General features: G+C 43.2%; 1 long non-coding RNA gene across 3 annotated transcripts in view; it reads left to right on the plus strand.

Annotated features, from left to right (window-relative positions):
* Nucleotides 1-257: 257 nt before the first annotated feature.
* LOC131507767 (uncharacterized) overlaps nt 258-20,731 on the plus strand; it is a 62,394-nt gene continuing 41,920 nt past the window's right edge. For 2 of the 3 annotated variants that reach the window (XR_009259693.1, XR_009259694.1), the window contains exons 1-2: nt 258-390; nt 4,135-4,220. This is a non-coding gene — a long non-coding RNA (uncharacterized LOC131507767). Of the gene's footprint in view, nt 391-542; nt 678-4,134; nt 4,221-20,731 lie in introns of those variants that run through there. The other variant, XR_009259692.1, reaches the window with a different exon arrangement.

Below are 20,731 nucleotides of genomic sequence, written 5' to 3' on the forward strand. Positions count from 1 at the left end.
TGCAGATGCCTCAGCACCAGCGGCACGAGGTCGAAGGTGGTGAAGTTGACGCCCACGGCGGTCAGGCCCCTGAGCCAGTTGCTGGGCCCACGCACGGCGCCCTCCTCCCCCACGGGCGGCCGGCGATGGAGGCGGGCAGGTGTGCAGAGACCCCGGCCGTCCGCCTGAGCCACCGCTGGGCGTCCAGAAGGCGCCAGGACGCCGGCGGGAGGAAGGACGGGGCGGGCACAGGCCCGGGGGGCGGGGCTGCGGGCGGCCCTTGAGCTCTGCGCGGCCCGAGCGTCTCCTAGGTGTAGGCAGCGCCCCCAGCGCGGTGGGCGCGTATCCGTGGTCGACGGTCTCCGGGCCCACTTCCCGGGAGATGCGGCTGAAGACGGGAAAGATGGCGCTGTACGTCGCCCTTGGGGTCACGGCCACCCTCGCTCCGGCAGGGCCGGGGGTTGGGTCCTCGAAGCCGCGGTCGCCGCAGCCGGGGTGCGGGCGAGGAGGCGGGCCGGGGGCAGGGCTTCCCCACCGCAGCCCGAGCGGCGGCGGCGGCTGCGCGGGGCTCCCGGAGCGCGCTCCACTGGGGGGCTGCGCGGGGCCGCCTGAGCTCCGGCGCCCCAGGCTGAGGATGCCGTGGTGGAGGCAGGTACAAGGTCTCCTTGGCCAAAAATCTTTGTGAAGACACTTGGAAGGTGATTTTGGTTGGGTCCACGGGGGAGATACGGCCGTTTTGGCAAGAGCACCGGCCGGAACCCAAGGCAGGAGGGAGCTGAGAACTTGCCTGTGATCGCTGTCCCACGAGACAGCTGAGGGCAGGACAGCGGCCACCACGGCTTCGCCTCCACAAGTTTATTTCTTGCTCACACTAAACGTTCCTTATGGGTTGGCAGAGGGGTCGGGCTCGTTGTCCCTCGGAGAGGGAGGCTGATGGAAAAGCCATCATCTTAAACATTGCCAGTCATTACGTCTAAGGGAAGATGACAACTTGGGAAGGTCTGGCATCCACAATTAAATGCTGTGGTTCCAAAGCAACAATGTCACTTGCTCAAAACTCAGTTGGCCAGAAATAGCCACATGGCCCCACCCATGTACTGGCAAGGCAGGAAGTGGAATCCTATTAATGGGCCTAGAAAGGGGAAGATACGGAAATATCGGTGGACATTTCTAACAACTACCACAGAGGCATATTCATAGGAAATGAGGAAAGGACACAAAACTATCTCCTTGTAGATTTATGAGTTTTTACATAAACCAACAAGAAATAAAAGAAAACCACTAAATGATTATGACTAATAAGATCTTGTGGCAGTGTTGCTGAAACATCAGTTTAGAAAAACAAATAGTGGTACTAAATGTCACCTATTACTGGTATTTGATAAAGTAGGTAACTCTCTCCTCCAAACACTCGATTCACTTGGCTTCTATAGAACTGTAGCCTCCTAGTTTTACACCACCTTCACTGGCTGCTCATCTTGATTTTCTTTTTTCATTTCCTCTGCATCTCTGTGCCTTCTTAATGCTGGAATACACCAAGATCAGTCCTTGGACCTTTTTGACCTATTCTCTCTTCCTTGGTGATATCTTCTAGTTTTTTAAGTTGATATGGTAATGTTACAAATTTTATCTCTTGGACAGATCTGGACTCTCAACTCCAGACTCACATATACAACAGTCTATTCAAATCTCACTTGAGTGTCTGATGACATCTAAAAGGGATCTTACTGATCCCCTTATATAATGGCATCTAAAAGATTAAGGGAGTTTTCTTCCCTTAATTTGTTCTTTAGGAACTCTTCCCCATTTAGTAAAATGACAACTGCATCTTTGAAAACCTTGAAATCATCAGTGACTCCTCTCTCTTCAATACTCCACTGCCCAGTTGTCAACAAATCCAGAATGTGACTCCTCATACCTCCTCCATTGCTACTAATTAGTCCAAATCACCATCATCTCTTGTTGTGCCTATTGAAATAGTCCCTAATTGGTCTTCGTTTTCTACTCTTGCCCCACCTACAGCCTGGTGTCAACATAAGTAAACCTAACATCTAGATCAGTTATGGTATTTGTACAGTGGTTTCCCATCCCAATCAGAGACTGTGCAAGGTAGTGTGTAAGAGCACAGGCTCTAGAATCAGACCCAATCAGTCATGTGACCCAGCTACCTGATCTTGGGCAAGTTACTTAAGCTATTTGTGCTGTGGCTTCCTCATCATTCAGGTGGGGTTGTCGAGAGGATTAGGTAAATTAATATGTATAACGTCCTTGGAACAGTGCCTGGCATATGGTAATGCAATATGTGTATCAGCTGTTATTTTATTGTTATTGTTATTTTGGTAAACTCCAAAATTCTTAATTTTTTAAATGTTTTATTTATTTTTGAGACAGGGACAGAGAATGGGCGAGGAAGGGGCAGAGAGAGAGGGAGACATAGAATCTGAAGCAGGCTCCAGGCTCCAAGCTGTTAGCACAGAGCCCGACATGGGGCTAAGATCATGACCTGTCAGACGCTTAACTGACTGAGCCACCCAGGCACCCCAAACACCAAAATGCTTAAAATGACTTTTAGGGCTCTACACTTCCTACCTACCCCAAGATAAGCTCTGTGGTAATCAGGAACTTTTGTCTGTTTTCCCAGCACATAAAATAATATCTCAGTTATAGCAGGAGCTCAGTAAATATTTGTTAAGTGAATTAATGGATAAAAGAATAAATGAATTCAAAGAGGGCTGATAAAATATAAAGAAGAGCTCAGAATCTAGTCCTTATTAAATAATACAAATTACACCACAAAGAAGGACTTTTTAGTTGATATCATTGAAGAAATTTGCTTTTCATGTGAAAAAAGTTAAAATTGATGTTTTTAATTTTTTTTTTCAACTTTTTTTTTTAATTTACTTTTGGGACAGAGAGAGACAGAGCATGAACAGGGGAGGGGCAGAGAGAGAGGGAGACACAGAATCGGAAACAGGCTCCAGGCTCCGAGCCATCAGCCCAGAGCCTGACGCGGGGCTCGAACTCACAGACCGCGAGATCGTGACCTGGCTGAAGTCGGACGCTTAACCGACTGCGCCACCCAGGCGCCCCAAAATTGATGTTTTTAAAGTCTATACCAATTAGAAAGCTACACTTAAAAATGTGACTTTCTAAATAAAACACTGAAGCACATACCCTAAAACTTAAAAGTGGGTTGAGCAAAGTTAGCAGAAGGAAGAAAATGATAAAGAGTAAAGCAGATATAAATGAAACAAAGAATAGAAAAACAGTAGGAACAAATCAACAAAACCAAGAGTTAGTTCTATGAAAAGATCAACAAAACTAACTTTGAGGAATCTTGGGCAAGGAGAGCCAAGAAGGAAAAGTGATATTTTCTGTTAAACTGAGTAGAATAGGATTGGTGATATTATAATTTGAATAGTAAAAGAAATATGACTTTATTTTATACCCAAACCAATGAAGGGGGCATACTTATTGCTTGTGAATAATTATACATAAGTAGGATCATAGTATACATGCTGGTTTAGAACTCATTGTTTTTCTTTTACCAGTATGTTGTGGACATGTTTCTTTGACGTAAATGTATACATGTAAAAAAATTTTTTTTTAAGATCTCAAAAAAAAGAGTGGGTTGTTGGATTAAGATTACAAGAAAATGAAGGATTTTTTGGCAGTGAAGGTAACAAAACAACTTACCAATTGGGGACCAGGAACTATATCTGCAACATTAAAAACCACCGGGATTATTATCTAGAACATAATGGAAGTGTCTATTGATGTGCAGTTAAAATAAAACAAAGTAGAAAATAATGAACAGACGTGAATTGGTAATTCACAAGCAGGGGGAACCTAAGTGCTTTTAAGTATCAGAGATTCTTACGCTTACAAATAATCAGAGAATTATAAATTAAAACAGTAAAGATATAATCCTTTATACTCCTCAGATGGATAATACAAGGCTGATACAATTTTTTATACTTCTGAGATTGATAATTAGGAAGATAGCGAGCACTGGCGATGGGAATGAAATGGGAATTCTCATATTCTGGAGAAAGTATAAACTGGTAGAAACCTGCGGGAGAGAAATCTGGCAGTACTAATGAAATTATATATGTGTATCTCCTAACACTCCCACAACCCTGTTCTTGGTTGTAGACTTCTCTTCAACACGTCTAAGGATCCCTGTTTGCATCACAGTTTGTGGTAGCGAGAAGCTGGAGGAAACCATGGCTGAAGAAAGAGTAAGTAAAATGAGACAAGGACACACAAAAACCTGTTATCAGGATGAAGAATCAATAATCATACAGCGCCTGGGTACATCTTGAAAGTGATATTATTGAGTGGAAACTAATAAAGAGGGAGAACCTGATTTATAGGTCAATATAATTTATATAATTTATATAAAGTAAGACTGTATATTTGTAGGAGTAGGAAAGGAGGTCAGCTCATAGCCATACTACTGATTCTGTTTTTTAAGTGTTTTTATTTAATTTTGAGAGAGCACAAGTGGGGGGAGGGGCAGAGAGAGAGGCGGACAGAGGATCCGAAGCAGGCTCTGTGCTGACAGTGGTGAACCTGATGCGAGGGCTCGAACTCACGAACCATGAGATCGCGACCTGAGCCGAAGTCAGACGCTCAACCAACTGAGCCACTCAGGTGCTCCCATGCTGCTGATTCTTGTTCAGTGATTCTGCGCCTGCTCGTTCCCCAGTGTGAGTGCGTTGGCCTCCAGGATTGGGCTGCAAAGGCAATACCTGTTATGTTTATTGTGGAGGAAGGTGTGAAGACTGTTGGGGAGACAACTGCCCTTTAATGCAACTAACACACCTGGAAAGAAGGTATAGGCATCCCCAGAGTCCCTTAACACAGAGCTCCTTCAGAAGTGTGCACAGATTCACAGGTGATTGGATTTAGGGCCCAAAAAAGACATTGGAAGCCTAGAAGAAAAATACCTTCTTACACCTAAGTAACTAAAAGGGGCAATAATCCAAAATCTTTATAAAGAGCATCTTCTAAAACCACCACTGCGGTGTCTTAGAGTTTCCACATCAGACATTAACCATAGTCTTTGGCCTTTGTCGTTCTTAAAATAGCAGCTACTATCACTTGAGCTCTTACTATGCATTGGGTAACGTGAGCCATTAGCCATAGCTTCTGCCCAGATTTCAATAAAACCAGTGTAAACAGTTCATAAATTGCCCAGTATACTTGTCAGGATGTGTCTTTGCCAGTGTGATCTGTGATTTATCTGCCTTGTGTTACGGATTTTAAAACTGCAGTATTCTAGGCAAGTCCCAAATTATAAACCAATTTCACTTCAGAATTTATTTGGTGACCTTATGGTTGGGAAATGAGAATGTCTTTTCACATGAAAAGAATGGTGTAAGTGGTATAACCCACTTTCCTGGGCACTGGGTTCACAGCCAGATTTTGGAAGCCTGGCATTTATACTCAGCAGCTTCCCTACAACACTCACAGGTTTGCTTTATATGCTGTAACACACCTACCCTTGTGCGACATGGCCCGTAGGGAAATAGGCTGTTTCTTGCGCTACAGAAATCCTGAGGAGGGATTGCAGGCAAGGTAAGTGGTTTCCCTAAACCACTGGATCTCAGTCCTATCTGGGTATTGAAATCGGCCCTAATCATTTTCCAGAAAGGACCATGGAAATCCCGGCAGGTAGGTTTGGGTCAGGTGCAGCAGCCTCACATGTGATGCTGTTACACAGCCGTGTTACCAGGCAGCAACACGGTCATTCAGTCCCTGTTCTCGTCCTGCTCACCTGATCTCACCTGTGCCGCAGGAGCACCAGGCACCCTCTGGCATCTGAAGTCCAGCATGCAGGTGGTTGAAAGCCTCAACCATGCTAGTTTGTGGAATCTAACGCATGCCCAGACTGACAAACTCCCATCTACGGCCTCACCTTCACTTGGTGTGGCTTATATAACTTTGAGATTCTCGTGAACGTGACCCCTTCTTTTGTCTTAGTAGTAGGTGATCAGGATGTCGACTTCTGCTCTGATGAACATAAACAAGAAAAGTCAAACCACAGTGTCTGAAGGAGGAGAGAAGAGGTCGGATCTTGAAACGGGTTCTGTGGGTGGCCATGCTGTCCTTTGCTCATTCATTCATGCAAAGTGTCAACATATGCTTAGCGGGGGTCTGCTCTAGCCAGGCCCTTCTCTAGCTACAGTGGAGCTATGGTGGGGGAACAACGCAGATGGAAGTCTGTTTATATGTCAGCAAAATGTGTAAAACATGCTAGAGGGCAGGAAGTGATAGAAAGTAAGTCAGGAAAGGGCTTAGGGAAAATTCTGGGTGACGTGTCTGGGATGGTAGAAGACTGTCAGAAGTGGCCGGAGGGGCCTGAGTGGGGTGTGAAGGAGAACCTGAATAGAAGTAATGAGAAATGAGAAATGAGGTTTACTCGATTTTGAACCACCCCTCCCACCACTTTACAGGTAGTGAAAGGACACGATCCCTCCCGCCCCCCATCACCCTCTCCAAGGCTCAGAGCCTTCACACCAAGACTAAAATGGTCTAGGCTCCTATTGCCTGCATCCCCTAATAGGGCACTTTGCTAGTCTTACCTAGGACTTCTCTAGTTTCTTCCTCACATGCCCTGTATCGCCCCGTTATTTTTTCCTCTCCCTCTTTAATAATATTTCTTGCTTCTGTGAAGATGAGAGTGGCTACATATTCGAAAAAAACCAGTCTAATTTAGTTCTCACTGAGGTGCTTGTCAATAAGAATAAATTTTTAACGGATATAGCATCACACACTGGGAGGAACAGAGTTCTGGAACTGTTGCCTTCACCTGGGAGCTGGCTCTGGGGTCAGGGGACCTTAACTGGTTGTTCACCATATTTTCCTTTTGCTGACTCTGGAATCCATAGGCTCAAGAGCATCAGGACCTCTGCCTGGTGTTTCTTTGATGGAGCACATTTGTTGGCAGGAAGGGCCAAATAGGGCAGGCTTTGCACAGAAACCTCACGTGTCAGCTGGTGCTGGTGGTTTGCTGTCTGCAGCACTCGCCAAGCTGAGGACACCCCTTTGGTGAACTTAGAAGCCCGGCATGGCCTTCTGAAAGAAAACTTCACGGAACACCCTGGGCCTTTGCTGTTATGGCCAGTGAGTCGGAGTGCACGAGGTGGGGGGAGCAGCTGGGGTCAAAAGCAGAAGACAGGATAAATGAGTCTATGAAACAGCAGGCCAAGATTTCCAGGGGAACTGCTTCAGCTACCTACTGCTTTGAAATGGAAGGAAGAAAGCAGACCAGAGTACACGGCTCAAAGAGAGCGAGAGGTGACAGAAGGATCATTCTCAGGAGCCTTATGAGCACCGAAATAGGTTTTCATTCAGGATGACCCAAACCGAGATTTCGAGTCTGTCAGGGTGCTGAGTGGCTAAGTCAGTTACGCGTCTGACTTCATGATCTCACGGTTCGTGGGTTTGAGCCCTGCATTGGGCTCTGTGTTATAGCTCAGAGCCTGGAGCCTACTTTAGATTCTGTGTCTCCCTCTCTCTCTCTGCCCCTCCTCTGCTCTCTCTCTCAAAAATAAGTAAACATTAATAAAAAATTTAGAGTCTGCCAGTCACCCCACCCCCCACCCCTCTTTCTCATCCATCCATTTATCTATCAATTCCATCTATCGGTTATCCATCTATCTACTTACCTGCCCGTGAAAAGGAAAAGTCAATCCACATTGTCTGGAAGGAAAGGAAATACATCGAATCCTAAAATCTGTTCTTTTGGCATTCAGACTGTAATTAAGAGATTAGAGGTTCAGGGGCACCTGGGTGGCTCAGTTCGTTTAGTGTTTGACTGTGGCTTAGGTCATGATCTCACAGTTCATGAGTTCAAGTCCCGCATTGGTCTCTCTGCTGTCAGCACAGAGCCTGCTTTGGATCCTCTGTTTCTCTCTCGATTCCTCTCTCTCTCTCTCAAAAATAAATAACCATTAAAAAAAGAAAGAGGTAAGAGATTTATTCATTTTGCCAAGAAATACACAGACACACATATACACATTATTACTTTCTATTAGAATCAGAGGAACGCACACACATTCATAAAGACCCAAAGTCACTCTCAGGGCCCAAGTAAAAAGTTAAGAGTTTTAACTAATTTGGCTTTAAACTCAAGGCTTCCAGTACAGGTTAACGGGAGGGCATGAGGGGCATTGCAGGAGAGTCGGCATTGGAGCAGTGAACACCGGGAGTGAGGACAGCACCCTGGAATGAAGACATATCACAGCTTCCTCCTCCAGGGCTTTTGTGAGATGTTAGCAGGAAAAGAACTTGGTGTTTGCAATCTAAAGCAGTTTGGGGAAAACATATGAAATGTCTGGAAAGACTTTTGATAATATGATACAATGTTGGAAGATCTTGAAAAAACATGCTGAATTGTATTTCTCATTGCTCTCAAGGACTATATTGCATAAAGCACTTTAAATTTAGATTATTCCCAATACTTTATGACAGATTGAGGTAAGAAACTCGATCTGATGGATTCCCATCGTACTTCCCCCCCCCCCCCCACCCCGTGCAACATACTTCTCATTTAGACTTTCACCCTTTCAATTGTGTTCCTGAACTTCACCTAAGCATGTGATATTGGCTTAGCCATTAGGTGGTAAGTGCCATAGACACAGACACGCGGGCTGGAGAGCTGGTGACGCTTACATGTTGTGGCCAAAGAGGTACTATGAGTTTCGCTTGTGGTACCTCCGAACACGGACTCCGAACTCCTGAGTGCCAGAGAGGGAAGTTGAGGTACAGTAGAGTTCTGTTCCCCAAATGGGAAAAAAAAAGTTCACAGGTGGTTCTAAGGAAGCTGCTTAGGAGACTGCAGTGCTAAACCTTTCCCCCAAACCTCCTGTTGAAGTCCCTGGCAGATAAGGCGAGACCAGCCTGCATCACTCACTAGTTCAAGGCAATGTTTTAGATCCAGTGTACCTGGGTTTGGATTCTGGCCTGCCTCTTACTAGAAACATAGTTTTATGTTTGTTTGTTTGTTTGTTTGTTTGTTTTAACATTTATTTATGTATTTATTTTGAGAGAGAGAAAGAGCGTGAGTGGAGGAGGGGCAGAGAGAGAGGGAGAGAGAATCCCAAGCAGGCTCCACACCGTCAGCACAGAGCCTGACGTGGGGCTCAATCTTACAAACTCGATCATGACCTGAGCTGAAATCAAGAATCAGATGCTTAACCGACTGAGCCACCCAGGTGTCCTAAGAAATATAGTTTTGAATACGTTTCTCAGTCTTTTTGAATTGCCGTTTCTTTTGCCATGATTGTGGACTTAGTGACAACAAACACAAAGCTTATGGCCATGTGTGTGGCACAGGGCTTGTTTACTAAGAGTTCCAGTGGGTAATGCTTCTGTTTATTGTTGTTGGCTCTTCATTCATTAGCATCCATCCTCTTCTGTGTCCCACCTTACCCTGTGACCGACTGGTCAGGTCCTGATAGACAGGAAATGCAGAATTCCTGGCTTGCAGTGGCTTCAGTTTTCAGCCATAAACCACAGAGTCCTCATCCATCCTATTTCTCCATTTGAGCTCATGTGTTTCTGTAATTTCTTGTATATTAGCTACATGGAAGGAAGACCAGCCTTTCTTCCAATTTGTTCCTTACCGCACCCAGGGGATGATTTTTCTCTGTGCTTTTTGTTAGTGGTTGTGTAGGTGGGGATTTTATAGAACACTCTGGCTTAGAAAAGGAAAAAAAAACCTCAAGCCTGCATGCTGCATCAAAACTTCTCCTCCCAGTAATCAAAAACTGACAGTGTTTTATTTCTGTATCACATTGCTTTTACACCTGTCAGGTGAACCACCTGGGATTCTGTGGTTTAAACATTTCATTTTCCTATAAGTATGAGATATAGTGAAGCAGCCACAACAAAAACAGTAAGTTACATGCAATGAACACTGTACTGAAATAGCAAATGCTGTGCAGCCCCAGAAAGTATAATCTCCAGGGGTCAATTCACATGAAAAGTTGACTGTTTGATACCTTACGGGGGCCTTTAAATATCAATGGTTCTCTTTTCCGAGATAGCAAATTTAAATCCTTCCTAGATTTTAATAGTTTATTTTGAAGTACTCTGCTTGTATATAATTTTTATAGACCAGTGAAGGCTTTTAGGTAAAATACTCCATCACTTTCAATTCCATTTATTAAATAAATATGTATGGAAACCCTACTAAATTCAGAGGGACTAATCCAAGCCCTGTAGGGACTCCAAAGATTTCTTGTTTATAAACAACTTCTGTGGTTTCTTCTCTACATAATATATCACCTGTTTTACATGTAAATAGAGGCTTCTTTTAATTATAATACATCTAAATCACAATTATAGCTCTTTTTTTAATTTATGGTATTTATTTCCCAGTGTGAATAACATAGTTTATAAATCAAAGTAAAAGGTTATATTCAATTACACAAACACGACTTTTCCAAAAAGACAAGCAACTGGACTTGAAACATTTTACTTCAATTCATGTGTTATTGAGTAAGTATATTTGGAGCACCTACTATGTGCCAGACACTTTGGTAGTATCTGGGATATGAATAAAACAGGATCCTTTCTAGGGACTCAAAATCTATTAAAATGCAAGTTGCAATAAAACATGGCACACACCGGGACAAGATGTATTTAAAGTGTTAAGGAGGTTACTAGTAAGAAGTTACTGGTAAGAGTTGGGGGGTGATCCCTTAATTTCCTGCTCCAACTCTCCAAATAATCTCTGGCCCTCCACATCTCCCAGCTGATGAAGCCACAAACATAGAGGTCATCATCCATGAACTGGCCCTTTCCTTGATCTCTCTCATTCAGTCCATCAGCTGGTCCAGCCACACCCTTCCCCTAAATTTTGAACCTGCCAGTTCACCTCCATTCCCACTTTTCTCCCAAATTCAAGCTGTTGTGCACTTTCCTCGGGTCCTCTCCAGTAACCGGTTCCCCTGGTCTCCTTTCTTCCATTCTTGTCACCCTACAGTGCTTTCTCTGCACAGCAGTAAGTAGCGTTTTAAAAACATACAAACCAGGGGCGCGTGGGTGACTCAGTCGGTTAAGCGTCCGACTTTGGCTCAGGTCATGATCTCACGGTTAGTGAGTTCGGTTAGTGAGTTCGAGCCCCATGTCGGGCTCTGTGCTGACAGCTCAGAGCCTGGAGCCTGCTTTGGATTCTGTGTCTCCTCTCCCTCCCCCCTCCCCTGCTCATGCTCTCTCAAAAATTAAAATTAAAAATAATAAATAAAAATAAAACTACGAACCAAATCATGTTCTACTGTCTCAAGCTCTTCAGTGGCTTCCTGTTATTTTTTTTTTTTTAAATTTTTTTTTCAACGTTTTTTATTTATTTTTGGGACAGAGAGAGACAGAGCATGAACGGGGGAGGGGCAGAGAGAGAGGGAGACACAGAATCGGAAACAGGCTCCAGGCTCCGAGCCGTCGGCCCAGAGCCTGACGCGGGGCTCGAACTCACGGACCGCGAGATCGTGACCTGGCTGAAGTCGGACGCTTAACCGACTGCGCCACCCAGGCGCCCCTAGTGGCTTCCTGTTATGCTTAAAATAAAACCCAGCCCCCAGCCAAGACTTCTAAGACTCAACATGAGCTGTCTGTCCCATGCCGTCCTCCTCTCTCTCCACTTTCCTCTCGGCTCCAAGTCATAACAGCTGTGACATGTACAATCGGTGTGCCATCTTAGTGCTGCAAGTATCTCAACCTTCTTTCTATTTCTACATAGGTCTAGCTTGCTGTCGCCTCAGACCTGCTGCATGGAACTCGCTCTCCCCAGATATGCTCATGGATAGCTCCTTGTTTTCTTGGAGACCTGAGCTCAGGAGTCCCCTCCCCACCCTGGCTCAATTCACTCTTTATTTCCTTCTTCACAGCACTTACCTCTGAAATTGTGCTGGCCTCTCATTTGTTTATCTTTTCTTCCCAATCCCTCCCCACTCTGGCCCTCCACACGCATACAAACTCACAGATGAAAGCTTTGTAAGATCAAGGATCTCTTCTGTCTTCTTTGTATGTATCCACCCAGCACTTACCGTTTGTTGAATGCATGAACGAATGATTTCAGAGGGAAAATGACATTGGAACTAGGTAAGATCTCATCAGACCAAGATGATGGAGTGAGATTCTAAAACTATCAGCTATTGCCTAGTGAGAGAGACACTTAAAGGCAAGGAACTAGCAACACCATGGTTAATATTCCAGTTGGGAACAACTTCCTGAACGCAGGCATAGTATATGGATTGAAACATGCTTCACTTAAGGCAGAGCCAGACTAAGACTGAATACTAACACTTGGAACATGTTTTGATTTTTTTAAAAGTTTTGACTATTGGAACTGGTGTCTGCATTCAGAAATAAATCTCATGGATTATATCTTTCCAATTATATCTTCACTGTCTGGTATTTTAAAAGTGAAATGGCAATTTAAAATTTAAATGCTTCTTTTATATGTGATTGGGAAGAGGGGTCATGAGAGTTCACTGACAAATACGTTGGTATATGTGGAACATACTCCATGACAAGATCGCACCTTGTTTGCAAGAGTCTTGGAAATAGAAGCTTGTTACCCATCACCGAAGCTTTTTAACATAGGCCTTAAACCAACAGTGACAAGAACCTGGGGGAAAACGATCCCTACCTTTACTAAATTGTCTGAAGGCCATTTTTGTTCTTAATTGAAACTTTCCAGTTTTCTTATGATTTATGGAGGAACTGGAAATAAATCAGCTTCTATCTTCTCATTGTCTTTATGGGGAGTTCACCATTTTCCCACCCATCATGAACATTTGACAGGTAATTATAATTATGGAAGCTGGCCTCTTATAAACCAACAGTGTTGACCTCTCTAGAAACCACAAAATTAGAACGTGGACAACTTAATGAAGAGGTTTTTTTCTTTTTTTTTTTTTCAAATTAGCATTTACATTTTCCCAAGAAATGTATAACCATAATAAATGTCTGGTGTCAATGGCATAGACATTCTTATCATCTGAAGTCTAATTATTCTGTTTTCTTATTTCTAATAGATAGTCACTGCTAACTTGTTCTGGCTTCTGAAGGTTTGAATTGATCTCTGCATCCCCTCTATCCACAGAGCTCATCTGTTTTCAGAGTTGGACATCCCTTCTGCCTCAATGATATCCTGATTTCCAGCCTAGACTTCTTACCCAGGCATTGGGCCCATGGTTTCAAGTGACCATGGGACATTTTCATGCAAAAGATCCACCACCGAATAAAATACAACAAACCCCAACTTAACCAAGATTCTTCTGCTATCCATTTGGTCTATCTTTCACCCCCGCATCTCCCACATTCCCTCTCTGGTATGCCTATCCACCGTTCCCTCATCCCTTCCATTCAGACTGTAGCACAGGCTTATATATTATCTCTTGGATTCCTTGCTGCTAGTCCCATTGGATACACACTTGTACACATTTCATCACACCTGAATCAAATCGACAATGTTCTCATTTGTCTCCCTGCCTCTTATTTCTTTGTTCCTCATACCCAGATACATTTTCAAAGACAATTTTCACAGTGTAACCATGACTAGAAAGGGATCCATGAACTCTTCACTTACCATGAGATTAGTTTCACATTATCTATGATAACAATTCTCGGGTCACCTGAGTGGCTCAGTCAGTTTAGTTTCACATTATCTATGATAACAATTCTCGGGTCACCTGAGTGGCTCAGTCAGTTACGCGTCCTACTTCAGCTCAGGTCATGATCTCACAGTTCGTGGGTTCGAGCCCCGCGTCGGGCTCTGTGCTGACAGCTCAGAGCCTGGAGCCTGCTTCGGATTCTGTGTCTCCTTCTCTCTCTACCCCTCCCCAGCTCAAGCTTTCTCTCTCTCAAAAAAAAAAAAAAAAAAAAAAAAAAAAAAAAAAAAAAAAACACTTAAAAAATTAAAAAAAATAATCCTCAATAACTTAACACTTAATGCCCCACCTTTTTTTTTTTCCTTTTTGTGAGCTTGCAATCTGGATAATCCTGTCTCTTTGCTGTCTTCTCTCCAGCCTTTTTTAGGTGGTCCTCTATTATTTCTGTCCATGGCCTTCTCTCTTCTCATCAGTTATCAAGATTATTTTTTTCTTCAAAGCACTTTTGAAACCTCATCTCCTCAAATAAATCTCCCCTGGACACTCAAATCCCTCTCCACCTTCCTTTGTCAACAGGGTACTCTCATGTATTGTTTTGTGTGCTGGGGGTTGTCTCCTTCATAAAAACTTAAATTCTTGCAGGGTCAGAGGTGTTATTTTCTGCTGCATCGCATCTATGACAGTGCTAAGCCTTTAAAAAAATTTTTTAGTAAGTATTTGAGGAATCATATGGCAACAGAGAATCTTCCGTGAGGGCTGGGGTCATGCCTTCTCTGGTCCCAGGTTATGTATTCAGTAGGTAACACAATGCCCGGCACATGGTAAGTGTCCAGTATACATTTTGTGATTGAGGGAATGAGTAAGAAGAGCTAAGTGCGGTAAAAACCCTCCTGTGTCCATTTTTATAGCATGCATTTAACAGGTAAGAGCAATCAGGAGAAAGGATACCTGAGGCAGAATGTCAAATCCAAAGACACATATCCATAGGTTAAAGATAGAAGCTATGGCATATATATGTTAAACAACTATCATAGGAGAATGAATCGTGACAATCAGAATGCAGGCATCTGTTGAACCCTCAAAAGCTTTGAGATTTCTGCAACCTTTGGTCTGATATAGGGACAAGGTATCATGGAGCAAAGATGTACAGTTGCTTCAAGCAGTGAGAAAGCAAGGGGGAGGAGTGGAACTAGTTCACACCATCAGGAAGCAGGTGGATGTGCTCGTGGAGGGATCGGTGCAATATGTCCTTAATAAAAATGATGTTTTTCCCCCTCAACTTTGGGTTAGGTCCCCAAGTTAGGAGCTGTAATTCCATACTCTACACCTACTATGGCATTTTATTACAACTGTAATAAATGATTTTTTTTGTTTGATACATTTCTTTAATATCTGTGACAGGTGCAAAGTGCAAGCTTCACATAGGCTTCTTGTATCCTTCATGTGTAGAATGGAGCCTGGGGCAGAGCAGGTGTTCCATATATATTTGTTGAGTGAATGAGGAAATCTAGGTCTATGGTGAAACAAGCACATGCATGTGTGTATGTGTGTGCACTCGTGCATGTGAGAGACACAAAATAGACCCACAGGATAGACCTGAAGACTCCAGGAAGATCTCAGAAGAACCTTCAGACCCATTAAGAGAATGGAAAATAAGTGCTAAGAAAAAAAAAGTAAGAGTTGACATGGCAAAATTTAGAGCTAAGAATGTTGCAGGATGAGGCAGTTCTGTGAAGTGAAAAGTGCCCATGCCTAGCTGTCTCTTTTCATTTGCATCTGTGAAATGGGGACAACAGCAGAATCTCCTTACATTGGTACCAATTGGGGTTGCATCTGTGAAGCATTGGACCCAGTCCCTGGTTCCTACACAAGAAATTGCTTATCCTTTGACAATTTTCTTTTAATTCAATGAACTTATAGGCTACTCTTTCTTAAGGGAATATGATGAAACAAATTTGAGAAAAACGAAAAAGCAGGACAGAGCACAATGTAACAGAATGGATTGTACATGCTCAAAAAAGATTCAAATCCTTGGAAAAAGAAACTAGAAAATGTTTCCTCTGATTTCGACCCATCCTAAATACTTTGTGTGTGTGTGTGTGTGTGTGTGTGTACAGTATATATCTATATCTGTCTCTTCATCCATAGCTCAGAATGCATCTGTCCATAGTTGTCCATATATTTTAATTAGTGATAGATTTTTTGCATTGATATATAAATAAGTAAAAAGTGAGATTTCATAAAACAAAAAGTTGAAATCATCTCCCTTCTCCGCCTTCCTTCCTCCCTCCTTTCCTTCCTTCCTCCCTCCCCCCACTTCCTTCCTTCCTTTCTTTATTGAAGTGATCAGATCAAAATAAATACCAGAATAGGTTTTTCCTTTTACTTTGGAATATCTTCTGCAGTTTTGATGAACTTAAAATTTTGCTTTAGGTATTGAGGGCCATAATCAAGTTTTTAAAGAAAGCACCAAAGTAAGTTCTGCTGACCTCTACATCTGGCAGGTGTTGGGCATTTTTCTTTATTCACAGTCTGGGCAACATTAATCTTTGTGGAGGGATCCTTCTGTGCCCCACGTGCCCAGTATGATGGCATGAAACATCTGTGCACTCTTGACCTTCTAATAGGAAGGTGGAACACTCAAGGGTCCTGAAGATCCTTCTATAGCTTCCTGCTGTTGAATTCATTAAGAGAAGATGGTAAAAGTCAACATGACTAGAGACCTCATCCCTAGGCAGATCAAGGAGTGGGGTGCTCTGAGCTTTGAGCGTTGCTACCATGTCACTGACCTCTTTATCAGATGACTGGACCTGGAAGCAGAGCTACGGGGTCCAGAAGCAATAATAGCCATAAGTTGCTGGTTTCTCAAATTGCATTCCCCACTAAAAAGAACCAGGAGTCCTTGGAAAAATAACTGATTCCAGCTCTGGGAAAAGGAGTGTACAAGATGAGCCTACAATATCTTAAAGCAGAAGGTAAAAAGTAAAGAAATATATGAAAAATGAAAGAAACATACCATTAAGGACACAAGACGTAGGTCAAAAGACATGCTACTGGCCAAATATGTGACAAGTTGAACATCAGGATGAATAGTGACAGTAATGAATTAAAACCCACTGAGTAAAAAATATCTGAGTTGGGGGGCTTCTGAGTGACCTTCCTATAGGAAAACGGAGGGATCAAACTGAATCTTGGGCAGGGATCTTTTCCTGAAATATAGAGTCAGGGACTCCAGATTTCCCTCCTGGAATTAAAATTATTGAAAAAATGTTGGAATTAAAAAAAAGGTCTTTGCAGTAAAATTGTTGCATCGGTCCAAACCTCTTTTCAACCACGGTCCCAGATGAAGCTGCACTGTGCTATCAAGAGAACAATGGTTAGAGGTAAAGCTTAGGAGAGGGGGTGAAATGTGAGCAAAATTTGTGTAAGAAGAGCGCTTGCCTCTTAATGGATTCCATTAGAATTTGCCATTTAGCACTGAGACGATAGACCACTTACTGCACATTTACCTTGTGTTGGGTATTTTGCGGATGTCATTTAATCTTTGCAGCAATCCTGTGAGGTAACTTTTATTGTCTTTATTAATCTCCTCTTGTAGAGGAGCAGACTGGAACACTGAGAGGTCAAGGTCACGCTCAGGCCATGTAGCCAGTAGGTGGCCAAGCCAGGGTTTAAACCCAGGCAAAAGGATTCCCAAGGCCAACCTAGGCAGTGCACCATTGTTGGCTCACCTCTGTAACGGTCAGAACCTATCCTGAGGACAGGGGCTACCAGTGGACTGATTATATATAACCGGGCGATCTTTTTATGATCCAGACAGAGGAGCGATGTCTTTATTCACTTCTGATGGAAAACAAGTGCGTGTTTTCTCCTGAAGAATGAAGAACGCCAATAAAGGCTTCGGCACCTGAAATGGCCTCTGTGATAATTTACTTTATTTGCAGTTTACCTGTCACTGACCTACAACGGTAGCATCTGGCTTTGCTCACTGAAAAGCAGGGGCTCGTGATTAACTGCCTTTGACTGTTCTTTTCCCAGAGCCGTCTGCATCTGCTGTGCTTTGCAACTGGAATTTCTGAAGCAATTCCCCCTGACATGAAAATTAGGTTCTATACAAACAAGAGTTTCATAGCAAAAAGGGAAATGAGTGAGGTCACGATAATTTAGCACTAGATTTTCAAAGAAGCAGAGCCCCAAATAAGACATGGACTGTTTGGATAAAGTCCCCAAGACAGACAATACTTTGACGGGTGAAATTACTTTCCTTTTCGGGTTTCTCTAAGCATCTGACGTTACAGACCACACTGTCGGTGCATGTGAGCACAGGGGAGGCACCTAACAGAAATCAGGGAAATCTTTCTGAATTCTTGAAAGAAAAGGACTTGTCAAGGCTAGAATATGGAAGAGGCAATGTGTTTTAGGTAGAGGGGGAGCATGAACAAAGGAATAAAGATGTGGGAGGAAACCAGTTTAAGAAGTTTGCAATGCCAGTGGGAGAGGCAGAATGGCTGGCCAGGTAGGTAGGAGGCAGATCTGGGAAAGTTTTGTGCATTATGTAAGTGAGTCTAATTTTATTCCACAGGCAAAAGGGAGCCATGAAAAGATGTTGAACGGAGTAGTAGCATGGTTATTTGCAGATTTTAGAAAGCTCTCTGGAAGTGTGTTGTCCATTAGATTGGAGAGAACAAAATGGAGCAAGAGAGAACTAGTCAGGCTACTGGAATGACCATTGTGAGAAAGGATTGTGGCTCGAACTGAGGCAGTGGTACTGAGTGCAGACGGGGTGGATATAAGAGGTCTTTAGGAGTTTGAATCTATATGTGTGGTGACTGATTAGATGCAGAGGAAGGGAGAAGAGTCAAGGAGGACTCTTAGGTTTCTGACTTGGACACTAGGAGGATGGGAGGGACTTGTATATCTGTCTGGTAAGAGCAAAGGACCAGGGATGGTGGAAAATGTTGGCTAGAAAGCACGCGTAGAGGCTGTTTGGTATTGTGAGGTCTTGGAGACTCAAGAGGATACGGGGTACCAGTGCAAATAGAAGCATCACTTCTACAAGATGGGAGAGCAAGGGACAAAGAGGGAAGCAGGTGCACTAAGTCTGTACTGACACACTGGACGGGGCAGCAGTGCTCAGAAGATTAATGGACTTCTTACATTTTTTCTAACAGGTAACAGACGAAGTTTTGGCTAAGCATAAGGATCGAGCGTCAGGTGGGAGAGGTGAGGGGTGGTGAGGGTATGAACTGTTGCAGACAATAGAAAGGAATGTCGCCTGGGAAGAGGCAGTGTGTCGGCTGGACAGGTTAGTGGCTTTGAAAAAGCTGAAGGATGGCATAAACTGGTAGTGGTACCATTCTGCTCAGTTCGTGATGCACAACTCCACCCTATTGTGTTACACCCCGTGATTGTATTATAACTCACTATTCTTAAGACCACAGTGATGGGAGGAACCATATTTCATTTAACTTGGAGAATCTTCAGTGTTCAGAACAGGGCATGACCCGTATTAGATGCTCAATATACTTTTGTTGACTTGAAATTTGTGCAGCTATAGAGCAGTAGACATGAAATACTATTAGCAAACAGCACTCTTTCTCCCCAAGTGCATTAAATGGCAGTACCTTGGAGAACTCTGAAAGTAGAACAGCCAATATTTTAGGATGGTTCTCCCAGGAGTGACAGTTCTCTGTATGAACAGGTGTATCCGAAAAGACCAATTTGCTGCCAATAGTCACTTTCCTGCTGCAGACTCGGGGTTTAATGATTTAAGGCAAGACAGAGCACCTGGCATTGTTTACAGGGCTCTTTCTTCACAGTGACAATATACAAGAGTCTGTGCAGGGATTTCAGGGAGAAAAGTGAAGGGATTTGGAAAAAGTGATAAAAAAGGATAATGAAGGAGAAGAGTGAGCTGAGGACAACTGCCAGTTGAAAGTTATTGATTGACACTGTATATGCTGCAAGGCAAAGAGCACAGAGTAGAATAAAACAAAACTAAACAAAACAACTCCCCCCCCCCCACAAGCCCCACCTAGGTCCTAGTGTTATCTCAGCCTCCGACCAATTGTATGATCTCCAATGTGACCTTTAGGCAATTTTCTGAAACTCAGTTATTTTTGTTAGCAAAGAGGGGTCACGCTTCTTGCATTAGATGATTCTTGTAATAGGTATTTTTGGGAGCTGCCCAGCACTTCACAAATGTGTAGTGAAGGCTACAGATAAGAACTGTGAGGCCAAGCAAATGTGCTTCCATGGGGGCTTCCATGTTTGCCTCACTGCCTTCCCTATGCTTGTGCCCCCACCCAGCCCAATCTTCTGTTTCTCTTTCTTCAATCCTTTCAGAATGAATTTTATCTCCATAAAATCCTTACATAGAAGTTGAAAGTTAAACATAATGTAGTATTTACTTCCCAAGGTAGCCTTTGCAGTGTATCCAGAATGATCCTTGACATACCATCTTTCCAATTCCTCAAAATTTGCAAGTCGGGGGTAATTTGTCAGTGCAATCCCATGAATGTGTTTTGTTCCAAGCCCTGTATTAGGTGCAGGGAATGAGGTACAACAGGGGAGATGAACACAGCTTTTTCTATGCTAAATGTTCATAATAAAGTATAAAGTACTAACAGAAACACAGAAAAGAGATTAATTTTATCTGGGTGTTTAGAGAAAGCTTTCTAGAAGCTGTGCTATTTGACCTGGGCCGTGAAGGATGAACACAATCAATACAACTGTGCCAGATATAGAAGGGAAAGACCTTTCTCAGGTAGAGAAAAACAGCATGGACCAAGACCTAGAGGTAGCAAGGGGAGTGTGTGGAGTGGACAGGTGGTGTAGCCGCCAGATTGTTCATTCTCCAATGGTAAATTCTCACTAGAAGTAAAAAAAAAAAAAAAAGATGTGGACACAAGAGCCTTAAACATGGGAATTTCCATCGCTTTGGGAGACTGATGGCTACCAGAGACTCTAGAATCATGACAGAAAAGAGTAGTGAAAATCCCTGTTGCACATATATGAGCTGTTACCAGAAGTGACACACTGAAGCTGGTGCGCTGAAATCGCATTGTTTTGTGGAAAATCCCAAAGACGGCTACAGATTTGCTGTGATTTAGGAAATGACTAAC

This window comes from Neofelis nebulosa, chromosome 3 (genome assembly GCF_028018385.1).
Source record: "Neofelis nebulosa isolate mNeoNeb1 chromosome 3, mNeoNeb1.pri, whole genome shotgun sequence".
Lineage (NCBI taxonomy): Eukaryota > Metazoa > Chordata > Mammalia > Carnivora > Felidae > Neofelis > Neofelis nebulosa.